At 50.0% G+C, this 10,220-nt stretch overlaps 1 long non-coding RNA gene across 1 annotated transcript; it reads right to left on the bottom strand.

The window, feature by feature from the left end:
* Window positions 1-1,802: 1,802 nt before the first annotated feature.
* LOC141409799 (uncharacterized) lies at window positions 1,803-9,868 on the bottom strand. The gene is made up of 2 exons (XR_012431994.1): window positions 7,251-9,868; window positions 1,803-4,995 (listed from the first exon to the last, which is right to left on the bottom strand). It is a non-coding gene; the product is annotated as an uncharacterized lncRNA (long non-coding RNA).
* Window positions 9,869-10,220: the final 352 nt, after the last annotated feature.

The raw sequence follows: 10,220 nt of genomic DNA, 5'->3' as shown, positions 1-10,220 counted from the left end.
ATAGCAATGTATGTCATACTTCATTGTTATTGAATGTATGCTTTTGCAAACTCATCCCCTACACAACACTGCCCCCCGACTCCAACCCAGATCTGGAGTACATCCCCAGGCAGGAGCTCCAATAAACTCCGAATCACTCATCTATGTTGTATTATAGTAATTGTTTATACATATATAAACATAAATTTATACTTATTGTTACTATTTGTGTGTACATGTTTATGGTAGGCAGAATAATATCCTCCCCGCCCCCAGCAAAATATGGCAAAATAGGGCCATTTCCCAATCCCCGAAACCCATGAGTATGTTACTTTCCATGGCAAAAGGGACTTTGCAGGTGTGATCAAGGTTGAGATGAGAAAATTCTTCTGGACTATCCAGGTGAGCCCAATCTCATCACACGAGCCCTTAAAGTGGGGATCCTTTCCCCGATGTGGGCACGGACAGGTGTAAGAACGGAAGGGTCAGAAACAGAGGAAGGGGCCACCAGCCCGGGGCAGGAAGAAGCCGGAAAGCACAGGAGAACAGAATCTCCAGAAAGGAGAGCAATGCCGCCACCTTCACGTTAGACCCAGGAGACCTGGGTCAGGCGGCTGGCCACCAGGAGTGTAAGATAGTAAGTTTGCATTGTTTTAAGCCACCGTGTTTGTGATCAGTTGTTAGAGCAGCAGCAGACCTAATACAGCGTGTGCGTGTGTATGTGTCTGCATACACACGTGTGCACTTGTATCCCTGCTACGCCAGAGTTCTTGAAGACAAGATGTGTGCTCAGTTCACCTTTGTATCCCTTATGGAACCCAGAAGGAACCATCGCGGTGAGGACATGTTAGTGTAATTCTACCCATATATTAGTAATTCTTAAATGACACACAGTGTACATTGACCGGGGCTGACATTCATTTCTAAGCCAGGAAAGATGGTCATGAGGTGCAAAGAGGAAACCTGTTGCCCTGGAGGTTGCCAAAATCTCTCACCTCAGAAGACGCTTTCTGGGAGATGTCATGGCCCAAATCAAGCCATAAGGAACTGTACCTCTGACCTGTAAGTATTTCCTTTGATAACGATGAGCTAGACTCACGCTGTTGCCAGGTAGAACCCTGGAGCCGCCGTGCATCCTTCCAGAGCCTCCACCTCCCACTGATCCAGCCCAGAGACAGAGCAGCAGCTACAAGGAGCCAAGCCACAGCATAGGGCATCAGAAGACCCCAGGCCGGGCCCTGCCTTCCAGCCCCTCACCCCTCTCCTTGCTGAATCTGGAAGCTAGCTAATCCAGGCAGGTGGTTGGAGGGATAGAGGAGGCCCAGGGAGGTTCTGGGCGCCAGACGCAGGAGAGGAGACCAAAGGCTGGGAGAAGAGGGTGTTTCCAGGAAGGAGACACCCTGCTGGGAAACCCTGACCCCGGCCGGTGGCCAGGATGCCAGCTCTCTGCTAAGCCTAACAAGCCTGGTCACAGACACAGCATCGAAGTCCCAGTCCCAACCAGCTGGGCCAGATGTGTGATGACATCACCGCTCTAATGACCCTGGCAGGTGACCGAAATCAACCTCCGGTCTGGGACAAAGAGTCACTGACATGATAAACACTGAAAGCCAAGCAGATAAGATGAAATGGGCGGGTGGCTTCCCTGAAAGAGTTACTGAAGGGTTGTTCGAGCCTTTGACAACCTTCCTCTGATGAACAATTATTGGTTGCATGGTTGGTATGAGCCAGGTGTGGACGCAAAGGTAAGCAACACATTCCCTATCTAGGAGGAGGCAGAATAACTAAGATTTCTTGGGAATAAAAGCTGACCCAGCTCCTAGTACCTGCTCAACAATCTTAGCTCTTTTATTCACATTTATTCAGTCTCAGATTTGCTCCCCACTTCCTGTTCCCATCCCTCAGCTTTTTCGTTTAGTGCAAGCATCTAGTCCTTCCCTCAATACCAATGCAAATAGCCAAGACCCTTCCATTCATGCAAGACCCCATCTTCTTCCACTGCTAAAGAACTCTTGACTTAGTACAACATAAAAGACTTAAATTGTTTTCAGTTTATCTACATGAGGCCCGGCACGCTAACATTTCCAAAGGATATGGAGTTGCTTCGTGACCTTTTGCAACTTCCTTTCTTTGCAAACCAATACAGAAAAAGGTGACCATCCTTCAAGCAGCCAGTTAGGTGGTTGATAAACACCCGAGTTCTAAGAAAGAGAATTTCCAAGGGAAGAGGTAACTTCTGCACCTCCTCACAAGAGTGCAGCGTGCATGGGATCCTAATTTCTCAACCTGGGCCTTCCATTTCTAAGTCATTCTAATGGCAGATATTATGAAAATATTCTCACTCCCTCACATCGCTCAGAATCTTCTTGTCATCAGATAATGTCTCATAGAGGAAGGAGTCATTTTCTGGGAGCTCTAACCACAAGAAACATCTGGAGCCTTCTTAGAAGCCAGGGTTAAACGTCAGGGTGACTGGAACATTTGGGATGGTCACATCATTCCTCTCCTAGCTTTACGTCAGGGAAACAGGTGGTACCACGGTGTGATTCAGGGCGGCGTGTGACGTCAGCCTGCATGCTGTGGGGGCAAGAATGTGCCCTTGTGAAAAACAAGCCCTCGAGAGATGAACCAATCTTTGGAGACACCAGCATTAAATGCCAGGAGCTTGGCCGTTGGCTATAGGAATTTCCCAAACAGCAACGTCTGTTACTAAGGAAACGACAGTATCACTGTAATCCTCTAGCAGCTACTGTTTTACAGCACTGACCCGGGGAGACAATGGTCTTGCACCTGCTCACTCGCTCGGTCCTCCCAGCAGCCTTGCCAGGGATATGTGTGTGACATCCTCAGCACACCCTAGCATGTGATACTGTGTGAATCAGCCCATTCCTCAGATGAGGAGACTGAGGCAGCTGGGAAGTGTGTCCTGCTTGGGTCACATAATGAGTGAGGGGCAGAGCTGTGACGACGAAGTTCTCCCACTCCAGCCCCCTCCGTAGAGTCCTGTCCGCGGCATTGAGGCCAACCTTCACACCCGCTGGGTTGCTGCTTCTCAGAGGGTTTCCATCGGTTTCCTCGGCTCTGCAGCCCCAGCCTCCTCCACTTCCTCCCTCGCCTTTATCTCTCCAGCACATGCTCACAAAGAGGAAAAGGACCACCGCAGCAAGCCAAGCTGTCTGTCCAGAATGGACCATGAGCCGACGCCAGGCCTCCTCTTGAACCCCTTCCCCACAGAGCCTTGCCGGCAGCCACAGAGCCTTGAGCAGGAAGCAGTGAGGAGGGAGAGAGCGGAGTGGCAGGGTGGGGGTGGGAGGGTAGGGGGAGCAACAAGGCTGGGGCCACCGCCCTGCCAGAAGCTGGAAGGCACTTGCTTTTATGCTTTCAGAGGCAGGTCCCTGGAAGAAGGTCTCCTCAGCTGTATGCATTTCCTAGGGCTGCCATAAAAACGACCATGAACTAGGTGTTAATTCTTTTGTTCTTAAAACAACAGAAATTTATCGTCTCATAATTCTGGAGGGCAGAAGTCTGGCAACAAGGCGGTGGAAGGGCCACGCTCCCCTGAAGGCTCAGGGAGGAACCTTCCCTGCCTGTCCCAGCCGCCATTCCCTGGCCATGGCTGCACCGCCCCCGTCTCTGCCTCCAGCTTCACGCAGCCTTCTTCCTGTGTCTCCCCTTCCTAGAAGGAGAGCAGGCATTGGATTTGGGGTCACTCTAATTCACTATGACCTTATCTTGACTTAACATCTGCGAAGACCCTGCTTCTAAATAAAGTCACATTCTGAGGTTCTGGTTAGACATGAATTTGGGGGAACATTATTCAATCCACTTAGCAATGTCCTGTACCTCCTCTGCCAGGCCTCTCCTGAAAACAAGCAGGTGGAGACACCACCCAGAGGAGCATCAGGACAGCGTCTGGCATCTCCAGCCTTCCTGGTGACAGGCAGACTCAGGAAGGTGGGGCTTGGGTCCCAGCTCCCCACTTCCTGCCCCCATCTCTCAGCTTTTTCTTTTAGTGCAAGCATCTAGTCCTTCTGTTGATATCCATGCAAATAGCCAAGACCCTTTCATTCATGTAAGACCCCATCTTCTTCCACCACTAAGAACTCTTGGCTTAGTGGAACATAAATGACTTAAATTGTTTTCAGTGTATTTATGTGAGGCCTGGCACTCTAAAATTTCCAAAGGATATAGATTAGGGGATGGGATGGGGGGATGAAAGGACATCAAGTTTGACTCCATCCATACTTGGGGAAGAACTGCAAAGTTTCCTGGGGTCTACATAGGCCGGAAAAGACATGTTCCCAAAGTTACACAGCCCTCGTTCCTCAGATATTCAGCCTTGCACAGAATGTCAGGCAACCAGTTTTCCAGCTTCAGGTTTCTAAGTCGATTTCCTCTCAAGTTCTATGCGTCTGTATATCGGAAAGCCCTGCAGCTGGGGTCGGAAGTCCTGGCTGGGCTTCAGGACTTTATCACATTGGGTGAGTCCACGGGTCCTCAGTCAGAGATTCCACGGTAACATATAGAGAGATGAGGGCAGAAACGTGGCTCAATGTGGCAACCCCATGACCACCGATAGGGACCACCACAGTGAGAGTGCTTCCCAAGTTCCACGAACCACCCAACCCTTCCTGGTCATGAGTGATCAGAACGCCCCAAATGACTGTTGAGATGCACTCAGTGGATCAGAAAGGCAAGTGGGTGAGAGCAGATCACAGCCCTCCAAGAGCAAGGTTCTCTAGGAAGGAATGATCCAGAGAACAGAGTGGGTGTCAGATGACTTGGGAGAAACACTGTTCCGTGTAGTTGAGGAGATTCAAGATTTAAACTTGAAGAGCTGAGTCAAGTATGAAATGGGGCTTCTGTTTTTCCACTGGGTTTATTCAAACAGTGGGTCCCCTGCTTCTTCCAGCCCTTTCTGTGGTCGAAAGACATCATCGGCCATGTACTTTGTTTCCTCTGTCCTGCTGGCCCCCAGGCTCCAAGGAATCCTTCTGCCCTCCAGCAAGATGACACCTGATGAAAAAAAAGAATATCGAGTCAGTGCAAGCAGTGTGCATCTCCACGGCACAGCTAGCTGCCCCAGGGGACTGCTCAAGAAACATTTCTTTTTTTAACCTAAACTAAATTTAGGAACTAGCCAACAGAATAGAAAAACAGGAAAACTCACGCCAAAGCCCTGGCACCTCCCACCCTGTCCCGCCCAGCTTCCAGCTTCCTCTTTCCTCAGCCAAGAACCCTGACAGCCTGACCCTGCCTGCAGAAGGTCCTGTATTTCCCAGCAGCTGATGGCAAAGACTCAGAGCCTCACACTGAATCTTCTTCCAGCAAAGGAACAGGGTCCAGAGAGCCGTGCACAGCCCACAGCCCCTCACAGAGGGGGATCCCAGGCAGAAAAGGACTCAAAATCCAAATCTGGCCACTCACAATCCCCTTCCTGCATTTACTTCCTCGTTACCCTTACAGGTATAGAGAGAACACGAATGTTTCTGTTTTAGAATAATGTTTCTTAGGTTGTATTCCACATGGTGTGAACTTTCTAGAAAAATGTTTCCATGTTATATTTCCATTCAGTTGACAATATAAATTTTAAAAATTATTCTTTCATAAATTCGCAGTTAAAAGACAGTTTTGTAGAATAAGACTAACACGGTGTTTTACAAATGAGAGAGAATCCATTGTTTTTTCCCCTTTAAATGGGATCTAAGCATTACTCAAATTTGGAAGAGAAAAAAAAGCAGCGTTAGAATCCAATGGGTAATCCAGTAGTCCTCAAGGTGTGCTCTCAGGGCCAGCAGTGTCAGCATCACCTGGGAGCTTGTTAGAAATGCAAACTCCTGGGACTCACGCAGATTTTCTGAATCAGAACTCTGAAATCCATGTTTTAACACGCCCTCCAGGGAATTCCGACACAAACTAAACCTGAGAACCGCTGTTGCAATCTAATGAATATTCAAATTGTTATGCTAGAACCTGGAATTCTAGCATCTCTTACCACATATTTTTAATTGAACCCAGGGCGTTTCTGCACATATTTTCACCTGCCACCTATTTCACTTTGTAATGGGTTCCTTTGGCCAATTATATGATGCCTCAGATCCCAAGAGAGATTTCAGCACGACTCCTGGGGCTGCTGTGTGATGGAGCAACTATTATTCACAGGGTTTGCATCATTCGCTGAGCAGGTACCAGACACCAGGCACTGCACAAATTCATTTAATCCTCCCAACAACTGATAAGATTTAAAATAACAAACTAAAAACAACAACAACAACAAACACTCTATTAACTTCATTTCACAGATGATAAAACTGAGGCCTAGAGAAGTTAAGCAACTTGCCCAAGGTCACACAGCTGATTGGGACAGAGTTAGAGCTGGAGCTCACGTCGCCTGGTCCCCAAAGAAAAATTATCTGGAACACTTTCTAGAACAGGATAGACACCTAAACCTCAAGGGACTTCAGACGCAATGCAGTCCACTCCCCCATTTCACAGATGAACATACTAAGGCCCACGGGTCTTACAGGGAAATGGTACAGGGTCCTCCAGCCGGCTGCAGCAGAACCAGGGCAACCCTGAGGTCTACCATATTGTACTTTTCACTTAGAAAAGCCACAGGCCCTGAGTGACAGATGGAGAGGACAGGGCTTAGGTCACATGTCCACAAGCACTTGGCTTTGCTTCAAAAGCTCTCGCGGTTCCCAAAAAGCAAGAACTAGAGGCCTGACCTGATGTGAACGAAAGAATTTTTGAATTCTAATGGATAATGAGTCACATAATTCTCTTCTTTGGAGGAGCATCTTTAACACGAATAACTCCAATGCTAATAGATCAGCTTTTTCTAAGGAAGTCACGACTTTTCCCGCCTTGTCACCTCAGAGAGGATTTCTGCTGTAAGCTGTCTCAGCCTGTTTCTGGTTCCTCCGAGGCAGAGAAGCCAAACCGTGCTGGTGGAAACCTGTCTCTTTTTCTTTTTCTTCCTCTGCCACTCTGTTGCTTTTGTTTTCAGCTGCTCTCGGCCCCCTGACCCTGCTCCCGTCCCCCCGACCCTGCTCCCGTCCCCCTGACCCTGCTCCCGTCCCCCCGACCCTGCTCCCGTCCCCCCGACCCTGCTCCCATCTGTCTCTTCTGCTTTTACAAAGGGTGAGTTTCCGCTGTTTCTTCTGTGATGCTCAAACGCGAGTAGTGTCCACCGCTCCCTGTGTACGGAACTGGTGCTCGAGCCCTAACCATTTCCACAGCCTTGACTATTTTTCCCTAACAAAATATACCTTTGAATAAACGGCCTTATTGTGCCACCACCTTGGCCTCTTGAGTGACAGTTTCTTCTCGTGTGATTACAGTGTAGCTTTCATTGCAGATTTGTCTGTCCTAAAACAGCCTGTGGGATAAAACCCCTCTGGTTCTGCTGCGGGGTCATCGGTAGCAATATGCCTGCCTCGCGTCCACTTCCGCACAAGGCATGGGGCCACCAGCCATCGTCCCAGCCCTCCAAGAGGCCTTTTAAACTCCCTGGGAAGACAAGACATGTTCACCCAGCACTGAATTCAGGACCATAATGCATCATTCAGTCACTTCAGTAATCCCCATCTTGGGGGAGCCACAGACCGGGGGTGAGAAAGCACAGAATTACAACAAGGTGTCTAGGAACTCAGGTGTCCAACAAGCATTGTCTGAAATCTGAACAAATTGATGGACTGTTTTGCAATAAATATGTAGGTGCTATTGAGACTAGCAAACCCCAATTGCCTTAAAAGGGTCAATAATTTATTTATAACACCTACTTGACAATAGTTATTTTCTCAACTAACAAATACCAACCGATCCCTTGAATCTTTAAGAAGTGTTGACATTACAAAGGACCCTCATTCCAAAACACTGGGAATCCATGATCCAAGCAGTCTGTGTCCTGGGAGGTGAAGGTGTGGGGGGGTCACCTCAGCAGGGCCTGGGGAAAGGCTCTTTGGGGGGAGGAGCTTCTCACCTGCTTTTGTGCAGGCAGTGGAGTGGCAGTGGGACTTAGGTAAGTGGGCGGTAAGTGGGCAGGGCCCACATTCCCCAAAAGGGAAGAGACTGCAGAGCTGTGGGGGAAGAAACGGTCCGACCTCAGCTTTTGTTCTGTCCTCCCTGCACTTTCTTACTAGCAGCTGGAGGTCAGAAAAGGGTGTTTGTTCAGGGCTGCTTGAGTGGGCAACAGCTGAACCTCTCTGAACACAGCTTCCTCTTCATAGCCTCCAGCACCTGGCTCACTCCCCTCCTGGCCAGCCAAGAGTCAGCTGGAAATACAGCCCCCAGAGCCAAGGCTGACGCTGGCCCAAGGCACTGGCTGTGTGTTCCGCCTCAGCCCTGTCAGGCCAGCGCCTCCACTAACGAAAAGACACTTGCTCCGTGGAGCTTGCAATGTGTTTTGGGGTGGGAGGCAGGGATTTGGAGAGGAAGCTGGATCACCTAAAATGCCGACAGACAGACGTACCTTTGCACAAACAATGCCAACATGCTGGCAGGATTCAAGTCATTCTTGTTGCTGTGAAAACATATTGATTCTATAAATAAAACAGTGCATCCCCACTGCTGACCTCTAAGATAAGGAAAGCTTGCCCCACTCCTGTAAAACAAGAATATTCTTCTGAATTAGTCAGACCAAGAGGCTGGCTGTCAGGGCTCCTGAGAGGCCCTACTGGAATGAGAAGCCATCCTAGCCAGCTTCTGTGCCCTCATTCCCGATGCAGCCGCTTCCTGGGGGAGAGTTGAGAAAACCCAACCCGGATCAGGCACTGGCTTCCGTTGGCTCCCTGACCTTCCAGCCAGGACCACTTTCCTGAGTGTTAAGGCTCAGTGGCACCAGCAGCTTTACCTCCAACAGCCAGAGCCCGCTCCCAGTTTCAATCCTTGCTCCCCATGGCTTCCAGGATGGACCAAGCTCCAGAGAGATGTGCAAAGCCCTCCCAGCTCTGGTCTGCTGGCCTCCCAGGCCATGACTACACACACCCTCTCCTTCTCTCCCGCCATCCCCGGGCCTCCCTCCAGCTCCCTAGTCAGGCTTCCCTAGGAGCCTGGCCACTTCATCTGTGCTGCGGCTGTTCCACAAGTTGCTGCCCCCCGTGCTCCTGGGGGAGCACCCTCAGCCTTTGCATTCCATGTTCATCCACCACTTGGGCACTCCACAACTCTGTGTGGCCCTGCCCTGGGGTGGGTGCTGGGGGGTTCTGAAGAAGACAGAGACTCTGGGATCTCATGAGGCTTATGATCTCCTCTACTAGAGAGAAACTGAACAGTTCTGCACGTTGCTATTTAGCGACATCTGGTATCAGCGCTACCTCGGAAAAGAAGGCTGAATGCAGGGAGAGGATGCCAGCCTGGGGCGCTGAGGAAGGGGTGGCGTGTGGCCCGCGGGAAAGTATGAGGGGCTGTCCTTCTGGAACAGGAAGTAGAACGTCTGAAGGACATGTCACAGGTTCTTCAAGCTCACTCTGGCAGCCGCTGGAGAATGGACGGGAAGGAGCCAAGGATGGCACCAGGAAGCCACAGGGGCAGTGTTTGCTGCTGTCCGGGTGGGAGATGGTGATGGATGCCCTGTCCTGAGGGAAGCTGTGGAGGCTTATCCAAATACGCAGAACAACTCTGTGCTGAGGGAGAGGAAGGGGGTGTATCCTGCAGGATTCCCCAGGAAACTTAACCATAGGGGACATAGATAGATAGAGATGTATTACAAGGAATTGGCTTGTGTGATTATGGAGGCAAAGAAGTTCCAAGATCTGCAGTCAGCAAGCTGGAGACCCAGGAGAGCTGAGGGTACAGTCCCATCTGAGTCCAAAGGCCTGAGAACCAGGAGAACCAGAAAAGAGGTTTAACGGACTCACAGTTCCACGTGGCTGGGGAGGCCTCACAATCATGGCAGAAGGTAAGTCACATCTTACATGGCGGCAGGCAGGAAAGAATGAGAACCAAGTGAAAGGGGTTTCCCTCCTTTGTTTTTTTTGGGATGGAGTCTCGCTCTGTTGCCCAGTCTGGAGTGCAGTGGCACGATCTCAGCTCACTGCAAACTCCACCTTCCGGGTTCACACCATTCTCCTGCCTCGGCCACCCGAGTAGCTGGGACTACAGGCGCCTGCCACCACACCAGCAAAAATTTTTTTTTTTTTGTATTTTTTTTTAGTAGAGATGGGGTTTCACCGTGTTAGCTAGGATGGTCTCAATCTCCTGACCTTGTGATCCGCCCACCTCGGCCTCCCAAAGTACTG

Source organism: Macaca fascicularis, chromosome 3 (genome assembly GCF_037993035.2).
Source record: "Macaca fascicularis isolate 582-1 chromosome 3, T2T-MFA8v1.1".
In the NCBI taxonomy this organism is placed as follows: Eukaryota; Metazoa; Chordata; class Mammalia; order Primates; family Cercopithecidae; genus Macaca; species Macaca fascicularis.
Note: the sequence above shows the minus strand (reverse complement) of the source record. Positions and strands in the feature narration are given on the sequence as shown.